Genomic DNA, 10,959 nt, shown 5'->3' on the forward strand with positions numbered 1-10,959 from the left:
GTAACACTAAACTTTTCTGAGAGTCTCAAAATATTTATTACCATTTTTTCAATATAAACATTGATAATAAGGGTCTCAGAATTTCTCGTCTCTCTGGAATATAATGTCACAGGTAATTCCGTATAGGCTAAATGACTCTCAAACTGAGGGCCCAGAGGTATGGATTTCAGCCTCAGAAAACCCTGGGTTCTCTTGTCACTTTCACAAGTAGTAATGGGTCTTTTCCCATCCCATTTTTCTTCCCTCCCAGTACTCCTCTCCTTGGTGACTCCAGAGGACAGCCTGAAACAACAAGAAAATTGCTTGGTTATATCTGTCACCTAGCAGAATGGCTGCACACATTTTAGACAGCAGAAACAATGCAAGAGATACAGATTGTAAACATTTCTGTACATCATAAAACACTTAGAGCTATTATGTTAGGGCAGGACTATGTAACTCTTGACCTATAGTCTGGATATTTGTCACAGGAGATTATTATTTCTCAAGCTGAATACATAAAAAAATGGAAAAGAGGAAACCCCAGTTCCAGAACATTTGTTCCTCAATGACAGATCAACTTTTTCTTTGCAACTATGTCCTGATTCCCATATCTGTGCAGATAATCCCAACCTGTATAGATTGTCCATAAATGAATGTTACCTGAACTCTGAAAGTCACCAAATGTCCCTCAAGTTTTATCTTACATAACAAACAGAAAATAAAGTGATATTTTCTACATCAGCTCTACTGCTTCTAGATCTAATGTTCTGTGACTTTATTTTTAAAATCTGGACTAATGTTCTTAAGTAAAGACTAATCTGGACTAATGAAACTTAAATAAAGAAAATTAATCTATTACATTAGGAGCAATGGTCACCATAAGGTAGAAAAATGTCAAAAATATGTCCACATTTTAGCAACTTCCCATACTTTGGACACATACAGAATTAGCACAAAAATCATTTGATGTTTCAAAGAACTAACATTTGAATTTGGAAAATGTGGTCATAATAGCATAACTTGTATGCATCAGTGAATGGGACTGGGGTTGCGGGAAACATATTCCGATTCTGAGTAGGCTTCTGTCTCATACACCAACTTGCAGAAAAGCGGAAGTTGATGTACAAGAGAGATAGGAGCCCATTCAGATTGTGAACTCTCCGAAAGGCTCTTGGTCATTTATGAGAAGCCCTGGATAATAAGCCTGGGTCTCTCTACCCTTCCAGGGGAGAGATACTCCTCTCACTCATTGCTGGAATGGAAAGCTTCAGACAAAGCCACCCATTTGACCCCTTTGAAACCATCTCTTGGAGTATTGTTCTTCTGCCTATGGGTTCTAAGGGCAAACAACAGTCTCAAGAACAATAGCAGGTGAGGAAGTGGTACATGAATTGAAGTGAGGAATTAAAGACATTTGTACAAACAACTGGGAGTTACAGTGACTTCATGTGAACTTTGCGGTAATCCACTTTTCCAACTATAAATATTAAATTATATATTCTCACTATAAATTATATATTCTAATTTATGTAATTGCAGTGTTTGGAGAGACATTCTGATGGTCCACAATTGAAATCATCATATACTTTTATTATGGTGGGGATGCGACAACCCAAAAATGTGGTACCATTCTTCCCTTGAGTTAATAAGCAAAAATGTTCCGAAATCCAAATATGTACTCAAGACAGAAATGTATTTTCACCCTGTTTTACTTATCTCAAAGCAACACAAGAACCTTTTACAGACTAGGCATTTTCATTTTGTATGAGGGAAACCTGTTCAGGGTACCTATAGGACATATTCATAAAAAGTTGTGCAGCAGTGGGCACAAAGAACCCTGGAATTTAGTGTGTTCCCTCTCTGTGATGTTATGAGGGAGCCAAAAAAACAGCAAAAAAGGAAATTAGGGCTGACCTTGACTGGAGAGGCAGGTTCCATAATATACACAGCCTGCAGGAATTATGATTAAGCTGGTCGTAATGTCACCCAAAAAAGTGGACTTTCGGTCTCCTCAGGCCGTTTGTATGATGATCTCACACCTACAAAGTCCCTCTGCCCTTATCCTATCACAAAAGCAAATTTATAACCACTTCCTGGAGACCAGCCACCTTTCGTTTCATTGTCTAGCATGAAAAAATGATATCTAAGTCACTGAGTCACGTAAGAGGGAACCTCTCTAGTAGGAAGAGAAATATCACAAGTATAAACGGCAAAAGAAACTTTTCAACCAGCAAGAGTTAACGGGGCTCAGAATCAAACCTCTGCCTGAAAAATATTCTCTCTAGAGAGAAGTCACAGTGGTCTTAGGCTAAGCTTAGAGGAAGAGAGGTCATGTGCACACTTTGAAGAGACTGTTTCACTGAGATCAGAATTGAGCATGGGGTTAGTTATCTGGCACATAGACTATGGAACTGACTAGAGTTGCCAGCTTACGGCCAAAAGAACGCAGAGGTGAAGGGCAAAGAATACTTACCTGGCCTTTCTAGATGGTCCATCTTTATCTCACTGTTTTTTTTTGTCCTTATGCACAGTGTTATGCAGAGAATACCTGCATCTGATCAAGACTAAGACAAAGCATATTGCATCAGAGACTATCATCTGAAAACTCTCTCAAATATCCCCAGATTCCAAACAGTGTCCCATATCTTTATAGTGGGTATTACTATTGCTTCAGTCAGGGCCCAGGATGCTTTCTTATGCTCCACAAGGATACTAGGAATAGACTTCTTAGTCTAGTTTTGTTCTGTGTCCTCAAAGTATTTAAATTATATATAAGATTATAATTTCTAAGAACTCTAAGTCCTGGGTCATTAAGCCTTGGAGACTAGAGAAGAGCAAGTATTATTTTCTTGTTTCTCACATTATAGTAGGTATCTTGCCCTCTCTTCATACATTTATTATCTCACTATATTTCCCTGTACCCTCAGGCCCACCATGACACTTACGTTTCTTTATGTGCTGGTCTATCTCAAGTAAAAAGAGAGATAACATGGCAAAAAGAAAAAATATAAAAAGCATAGCAAACACAATATAGAGCCAAGGAACACCATTTGGGAATAAACTGGCTCCTGATTCAACCACCGCCATTGGGATGTGAGATAGGACATGGAATTCTCTGCCCAGCTCTGTCATCTCCTAGGTGATTAAAGTGATGAAGTCACAACTTCAGACACAATGGGAGTGCTGAAGATCTGGGTGGAAATAGGCTAAGCCTCATCCCGTATGTGCCATATAGGAATGATAAATCTCAGGCAGTTTCCCTTCCACCGCAGGTCTATTGAGCCTAAAACATTAGATCAGCAGAGTAGACCAGGAGGAAGGTAGGTTACTAGACAGATATTCAGAGTAAGCATCTCACTGCAAAAGAACCACATCTGTGTACAAAGGGAAGGGCCTGTTTCCCTAGACTTCTCAGACCTAGAGCCAATCTCACTCAGCAAAGTGTTATCTAAGTTGAAGCACCAAGGAAAGCGTATTTTCCTGAATAAAGACTTCAAGTTTTTTTCCCTAAAATTCCTGGCATTCCCTGTCTTAACATGCTTATTCACGTCAGGAATATCTCCTGTGTGTCACGAAACTATCTCCCCAGAACATGTGCCAACATGAAGGGAACAGTTTATTTTTCTTTTTATTTATTTATTTTTAAAAATTATACTTTAAGTTCTGGGATACATGTGCAGAATGTGCAGGTTTGTTACATAGGTATGCATGTGCCATGGTGGTTTGCTACACCCATCATCCATCATCTACATTCAGTGTTTCTTCTAATGCTATTCCTCCCCTTGCCCTTCTTCCTCTGACAAGCCCCAGTGTGTGACATTCCCCTCCCTGTGTCCATGTGTTCTCATTGTTCAACTCCCAGTTATGAGTGAGAACATGCGGTGTTCAGTTTTCTGTTCCTGTGTTAGTTTGCTGAGAATGAGGGTTTCCAGCTTCATCCATGTCCCTGCAAAGGACATGAACTCATTCTTTTTTATGGCTGCATACTATTCCATGGTGTATATGTGCCACGTTTTCTTTATCCAGTCTATCACTGATAGACATTTGGGTTGGCTCCAAGTCTTTGCTATTGTGAATAGTGCTGCAATAAACATATGTGTGTTTGTGACTTTATAGTAGAATGACTTATAATCCTTTGGGTAAACACCCAGTAATGGGATTTCTGGGTCAAATGGTATTTCTGGTTCTAGATCCTTGAGGAATCGCCACACTGTCTTCTACAGTGGTTGAACTAATTTACACTCCCATCAGCAGTGTAAAAGCGTTCCTATTTCTCCACATCCACTCCAGCATCTGTTGTTTCTTGACTTTTTAATGATCGCCATTCTAACTGGTGTGGGATGGTATCTCATTGTGGTTTTGATTCGCATTTCTCTGATGGCCAGTGATGATGAGCATTTTTTCATGTGTTTTTTGGCTGCATAAAAGTCTTCTTTTGAGAAGTGTATGTTCATATCCTTTGCCCACTTTTTGATGGGGTTGTTTGTTTTTTCCTTATAAATTTGTTTGAGTTCATTGTAGATTCTGGATATTAGCCCTTTGTCAGATGAGTAGGTTGCAAAAATTTTCTCCCATTCTGTAAGCTGCCTGTTCACTCTGATGGTGGTTTCATTTGCTGTGCAGAAGCTCTTTAGTTTAATTAGATCCCATTTGTCAATTTTGGCTTTTGTTGCCATTGCTTTTGGTATTTTAGGCACGAAGTCCTTGCCCATGCCTGTGTCCTGAATGGTATTGCCTAGGTTTTCTTCTAGGGTTTTTATGGTTTTAGGTCTAACATTTAAGTCTTTAATCCATCTTGAATTAATTTTTGTATAAGGTGTAAGGAAGGGATCCAGTTTCAGCTTTCTACATATGGCCAGCCAGTTTTTCCAGCACCGTTTATTAAATAGGGAATCATTTCCCCATTGCTTGTTTTTGTCAGGTTTGTCAGAGATCAGATAATTGTAGATATATGCGGCATTATTTCTGAGGGCTCTGTTCTGTTCCATTTGTCTAGATCTCTGTTTTGGTACTGGTACCATGCTGTTTTGGTTACGATAGCCTTGTAGTATACTTTGAAGTCAGGTGGCATGATGCCTGTAGCTTTGTTCTTTTTGCTTAGCATTGTCTTGGCTATGTGGTTTTTTTTTTTTTTTTTTTTTGGTTCCATACAAACTTTAAAGTAGTTTTTTCCAATTCTATGAAGAAAGTCATTGGTAGCTTGATGGGGAAGGCACTGAATCTATAAATTACCTTGGGCAGTATGGCCATTTTCACGATATTGATTCTTCCTATCCATGAGCATGGAATATTCTTCCATTTGTTTGTGTCCTCTTTTATTTCATTGAGCAGTGGTTTGTAGTTCTCCTTGAAGAGGTCCTTCACATTCCTTGTAAGTTGGATTCCTAGGTATTTTATTCTCTTTGAAGCAAATGTGAATGGGAGTTCACTCATGATTTGGCTCTGTTTGTCTGTTATTTGTGTATAGGAATGCTTGTGGTTTTTGAACATTGATTTTGTATCCTGAGACTTTGCTAAAGTTGCTTATAAGCTTAAGGAGATTTTGGGCTGAGACAATGGGGTTTTCTAGATATACAATCATGTCATCTGCAAACAGGGACAATTTGACGTCCTCTTTTCCTAATTGAATGCCCTTTATTTCCTTCTCCTGCCTGATTGCCCTGGCCAGAACTTCCAACGCTATGTTGAATAGGAATGGTGAGAGAGGGCATCCCTGTCTTGTGCCAGTTTTCAAAGGGAATGCTTCCAGTTTTTGTCCATTCAGTATGATATTGGCTGTGGGTTTTTCATAGGCAGCTCTTATTATTTTGAGATACGTTCCATCAATACCTAATTTATTGAGAGTTTTTAGCATGAAGCATTGTTGAATTTTGTCAAAGGCCTTTTCTGCATCTATTGAGATAATCATGTGGTTTTTATTATTGGTTCTGTTTATATGCTGGATTATGTTTATTGATTTTCATATGTTGAACCAGCCTTGCATCCCAGGGATGAAGCCCACTTGATCATGGTGGATAAGCTTTTTGATGTGTTGCTGGATTCAGTTTGCCAGTATTTTATTGAGGATTTTTGCATCAATGTTCATCAAGGATATTGGTCTAAAATTCTCTTTTTTTGTTGTGTCTCTGCCAGGCTTTGGTATCAGGATGATGCTGGCCTCATAAAATGAGTTAGGGAGGATTCCCTCTTTTTCTATTGATTGGAATAGTTTCAGAAGGAATGATACCAGCTCCTCCTTGTACCTCTGGTAGAATTCGGCTGTGAATCCATCTGGTCCTGGACTTTTTTTGGTTGGTAAGCTATTAATTATTGCCTCAATTTCAGAGCCTGTTATTGGTCTATTCAGAGATTCAACTTCTTCCTGGTTTAGTCTTGGGCAGGTGTGTGTGTCAAGGAATTTATCCATTTCTTCTAGATTTTCTAGTTTATTTGTGTAGAGGTGTTTATAGTATTCTCTGATGGTAGTTTGTATTTCTGTGGGATCGGTGGTGATATCCCCTTTGTCATTTTTTATTCCGTCTATTTGATTCTTCTCTCTTTTCTTCCTTATTAGTCTTGCTAGCAGTCTATCAATTTTGTTGATCTTTTCAAAAAACCAGCTCCTGGATTCATTGATTTTTTGGAGGGTTTTTTGAGTCTCTATTTCCTTCAGTTCTGCTCTGATCTTAGTTATTTCTCGCCTTCTGCTAGCTTTTGAATGTGTTTGCTCTTGCTTTTCTAGTTCTCTTAATTGTGATGTTAGGGTGTCAGTTTTGGATCTTTCCTGCTATCTCTTGTGGGCATTTAGTGCTATAAATTTCCCTCTACACACTGCTTTGAATGTGTCCCAGAGATTCTGGTATGTTGTGTCCTTGTTCTCGTTGGTTTCAAAGAACATCTTTATTTCTGCCTTCATTTCGTTATGTACCCAGTAGTCATTCAGGAGCAGGTTGTTCAGTTTCCATGTAGTTGAGTGGTTTTGAGTGAGTTTCTTAATCCTGAGTTCTAGTTTGATTGCACTGTGGTCTGAGAGACAGTTTGTTATAATTTCTCTCTTTTACATTTGCTGAGGAGTGCTTTACTTCCAACTATGTGGTCAATTTTGGAATAGGTGTGGTGTGGTGCTGAAAAGAATGTATATTCTATTGATTTGGGGTGGAGAGTTCTGTAGATGTCTATTAGGTCCACTTGGTGCAGAGCTGAGTTCAATTCCTGGATATCCTTGTTAACTTTCTGTCTCATTGATCTGTCTAATGTTGACAGTGGGGTGTTAAAATCTCCCATTATTATTGTGTGGGAGTCTAAGTCTCCTTGTAGGTCACTAAGGACTTGCTTTATGAATCTGGATGCTCCTGTATTGGGTACACATATATTTAGGATAGTTAGTTCTTCTTGTTGAATTGATCCCTTTACCATTATGTAATGGCCTTCTTTGTCTCTTTTGATCTTTGTTGGTTTAAAGTCTGTTTTATCAGAGACTAGGATTGCAGCCCCTGCCTTTTTTTGTTTTCCATTTGCTTGATAGATCTTCCTCCATCCCTTTATTTTGAGCCTATGTGTGTCTCTGCACGTGAGATGGGTTTCCTGAATACAGCACACTGATGGGTCTTGACTCTTCATCCAATTTGCCAGTCTGTGTCTTTTAATTGGAGCATTTAGCCCATTTACATTTAAGGTTAGTATTGTTATGTGTGAATTTGATCCTGTAATTATGATGTTAGCTGGTTATTTTGCTCATTAGTTGATGCAGTTTGTTCCTAGCCTTGATGGTCTTTACAATTTGGCATGTTTTTGCAGTGGCTGGTACAGGTTGTTCCTTTCCATGTTTAGCGCTTCCTTCAGGAGCTCTTTTAGGGCAGGTCTGGTGGTGACAAAATCTCTCAGCATTTGCTTGTCTGTAAAGTATTTTATTTCTCCTTCACTTATGAAGCTTAGTTTGGCTGGATATGAAATTCTGGGTTGAAAATTATTTTCTGTAAGAATGTTGAATATTGGCCCCCACTTTCTTCTGGCTTGTAGAGTTTCTGCCAAGAGATCTGCTGTTAGTCTGATGGGCTTCCCTTTGTGGGTAACCCAACCTTTCTCTCTGGCTGCCCTTAACATTTTTTCCTTCATTTCAACTTTGGTGAATCTGATATTATGTGTCTTGGAGTTGCTCTTCTTGAGGAGTATCTTTGTGGCATTCTCTGTATTTCCTGAATCTGCATGTTGGCCTGCCTTGCTAGATTGGGGAAATTCTCCTGCATAATATCCTGCAGAGTGTTTTCCAACTTGGTTCCATTCTCCCCGTCATTTTCAGGTACACCAATCAGATGTAGATTTGGTCTTTTCACATAGTCCCATATTTCTTGGAGGCTTTGTTCATTTCTTTTTATTCTTTTTTCTCTAAACTTCTCTTCTCACTTCATTTCATTCATTTCGTCTTCCATTGCTGATACCCTTTCTTCCAGTTGATCGCATCGGCTACTGAGGCTTGTGCATTCATCACGTAGTTCTCGTGCCGTGGTTTTCAGCTCCATCAGGTCCTTTAAGGACTTCTCTGCATTGATTCTTCTAGTTATCCATTCGTCTAATTTTTTTTCAAGGTTTTTAACTTCTTTACCATTGGTTCGAACTTCCTCCTTTAGCTTGGAGTAGTTTGATCTTCTGAAGTCTTCTTCTCTCAATTTGTCAAAGTCATTCTCCGTCCAGCTTTGTGCCGTTGCTGGTGAGGAGCTGCGTTCCTTTGGAGGAGGAGAGGTGCTCTGATTTTTAGAGTTGCCAGTTTTTCTGCTGTTTTTTCCCCATCTTTGTGGTTTTATCTACCTTTGGTCTTTGATGATGGTGACATACAGATGGGTTTTTGGTGTGGATGTCTTTTCTGTTTGTTAGTTTTCCTTCTAACAGTCAGGACCCTCAGCTGCAGGTCTGTTGGAGTTTGCTGGAGGTCCACTCCAGACCCTGTTTTCCTGGGTATCAGCAGCGGAGGCTGCAGAGCTGCAGATATTGGTGAACCACAAATGCTGCTGCCTGATCGTTCCTCTGGAAGTTTTGTCTCAGGGGAGTACCTGGCTGTGTGAGGTGTCAGTCTGCCCCTACTGGGGGTTGCCTCCCAGTTAGGCTACTCAGGGGTCAGGAACCAACTTGAGGAGGCAGTCTGCCCATTCTCAGATCTCAAGCTGCGTGCTGGGAGAACCACTACTCTCTTCGAAGCTGTCAGACAGGGACATTTAAGTCTGCAGAGGTTATTGCTGCCTTTTGTTTGTCTGTGCCCTGCCCCCAGAGGTGGAGTCTACAGAGGCAGGCAGGCCTCGTTGAGCTGTCTGTGGTGGGCTCCACCCAGTTCAAGCTTCCCGGCTGCTTTGTTTACCTACTCAAGCCTGGGCAATGGCAGGCGCCCCTCCTCCAGCCTTGCTGCTGCCTTGCAGTTTGATCTCAGACTGCTGTGCTAGCAATGAGCGAGGCTCCGTGGGCATAGGACCCTCTGAGCCAGGTGCGGGATATAATCTCCTGGTGTGCCATTTGTTAAGCCCGTTGGAAAAGTGCAGTATTAGGGTGGGAGTGACCCGATTTTCCAGGTGCCATCTGTCACCCCTTTCTTTCACTAGGAAAGGGAATTCCTTGACCCCTTGCACTTCCTGGGTGAGGCGATGCCTCGCCCTGCTTCAGCTCACGCACGGTACACTGCACCCACTGTCCTGCACCCACTGTCCGGCACTCCCCAGTGAGATGAACCTGGTACCTCGGTTGGAAATGCAGAAATCGCCCGTCTTCTGCGTCACTCACACTGGGAGCTGTAGTCTCGAGTCTTAGTTCTAAAAGGAAACTGACTTGCCACCTTGCCAGAGGAACTCTTGAAATGTTTTTGCAGCCACTTGGACTTGAGAATGAAGGGTACAACTCTCAAATCTTGCTATATAACCCACCTGGAGGAACCACAAAACCAAATTAAATAGCATTTTCTCTCCCTTTCTCAGCTCTAGTGTATGACTGGATGAGAAACCCTTTCTCTAAATTTGCTCAGCCTGAAATTTTGTCTCTGAAGGAAGAGAGTGAACTCAGCCCTAGTTAGACAGTTCTAGGTTTCTGTGAAATAGGAGTATTCTTCAACTTAATGCTAACACTCACATACCATGAGGGTTCCCTGCAGGGGTTTCCTGAATTTGAAAGCTTTTTCAAGGACTGTTCCTGGGTAAAACAACTGAAAAAAGGCTAGAAGAGACAGACACCAACAATGTCTGTGAAGTAAACTGTCCAGATTAAGAATATTGAGGGGCTGTAAAGTTAGCTTATGGAAATGGACTTATTCTTAAGTTTTAAAAAGTAGTAAAAATGTTAGGCTTCCTGCACAGGTGGCTATGTTTATTTAATGGCTAGTGAACATAGGAATATATTTTTAGCCTCCTAGCTAGTGGTTTTGCTTGGTAAACCAGACTAGAAGGATTTGAGAGGGGCAAAGAGAATGGGCAGGACCTTCCTTCCATAGCTTTAGATATTTAGAAGGTTAACTCTTAATGATGTTGAAGTTACCTTGAAAGGATTGATAAGAGGATTATTAAAATCATTTAGGTGAATAGGGAGGATAGGATTTTGGTGCCTTCTTCAGTAGACTTGCTCCAAGACAAAGATTCTTTTGATAGTATAAGACCAAAGGACTTGGAATAGGGCCGGGTGTGGTGGCTCACGCTTGTAATCCCAGCACTTTGGGAGGCTGAGGCAGGCGGATCACGAGGTCAGGAGATCGAGACCACGGTGAAACCCCATCTCTACTAAAAAAATACAAAAATTAGCCAGGTGTGGTGGCAGGCACCTGTAGTCCCAGCTACTCGGAGAGGCTGAGGCAGGAGAATGGCATGAACCCGGGAGGCGGAGTATGTATATATGTATATATAGATACATATGTGTATATATACATTCAGATATATATACATATGTATATATGGATACATATGTGTATATATACATTCAGATATATATACACATATATACAGCTATATATATATACATATACATATGTAT

At 40.5% G+C, this 10,959-nt stretch overlaps 1 long non-coding RNA gene across 1 annotated transcript; it reads right to left on the reverse strand.

Moving 5' to 3' along the window:
- Window positions 1–18: 18 nt before the first annotated feature.
- Window positions 19–3,093, reverse strand: LOC129483443 (uncharacterized). Its single transcript, XR_008658051.1, has 3 exons — window positions 2,928–3,093; window positions 2,456–2,546; window positions 19–282 (listed from the first exon to the last, which is right to left on the reverse strand). It is a non-coding gene; the product is annotated as an uncharacterized lncRNA (long non-coding RNA).
- Between the last annotated feature and the right edge of the window lie 7,866 nt (window positions 3,094–10,959).

Source organism: Symphalangus syndactylus, chromosome 5 (assembly GCF_028878055.3).
Source record: "Symphalangus syndactylus isolate Jambi chromosome 5, NHGRI_mSymSyn1-v2.1_pri, whole genome shotgun sequence".
NCBI lineage: Eukaryota > Metazoa > Chordata > Mammalia > Primates > Hylobatidae > Symphalangus > Symphalangus syndactylus.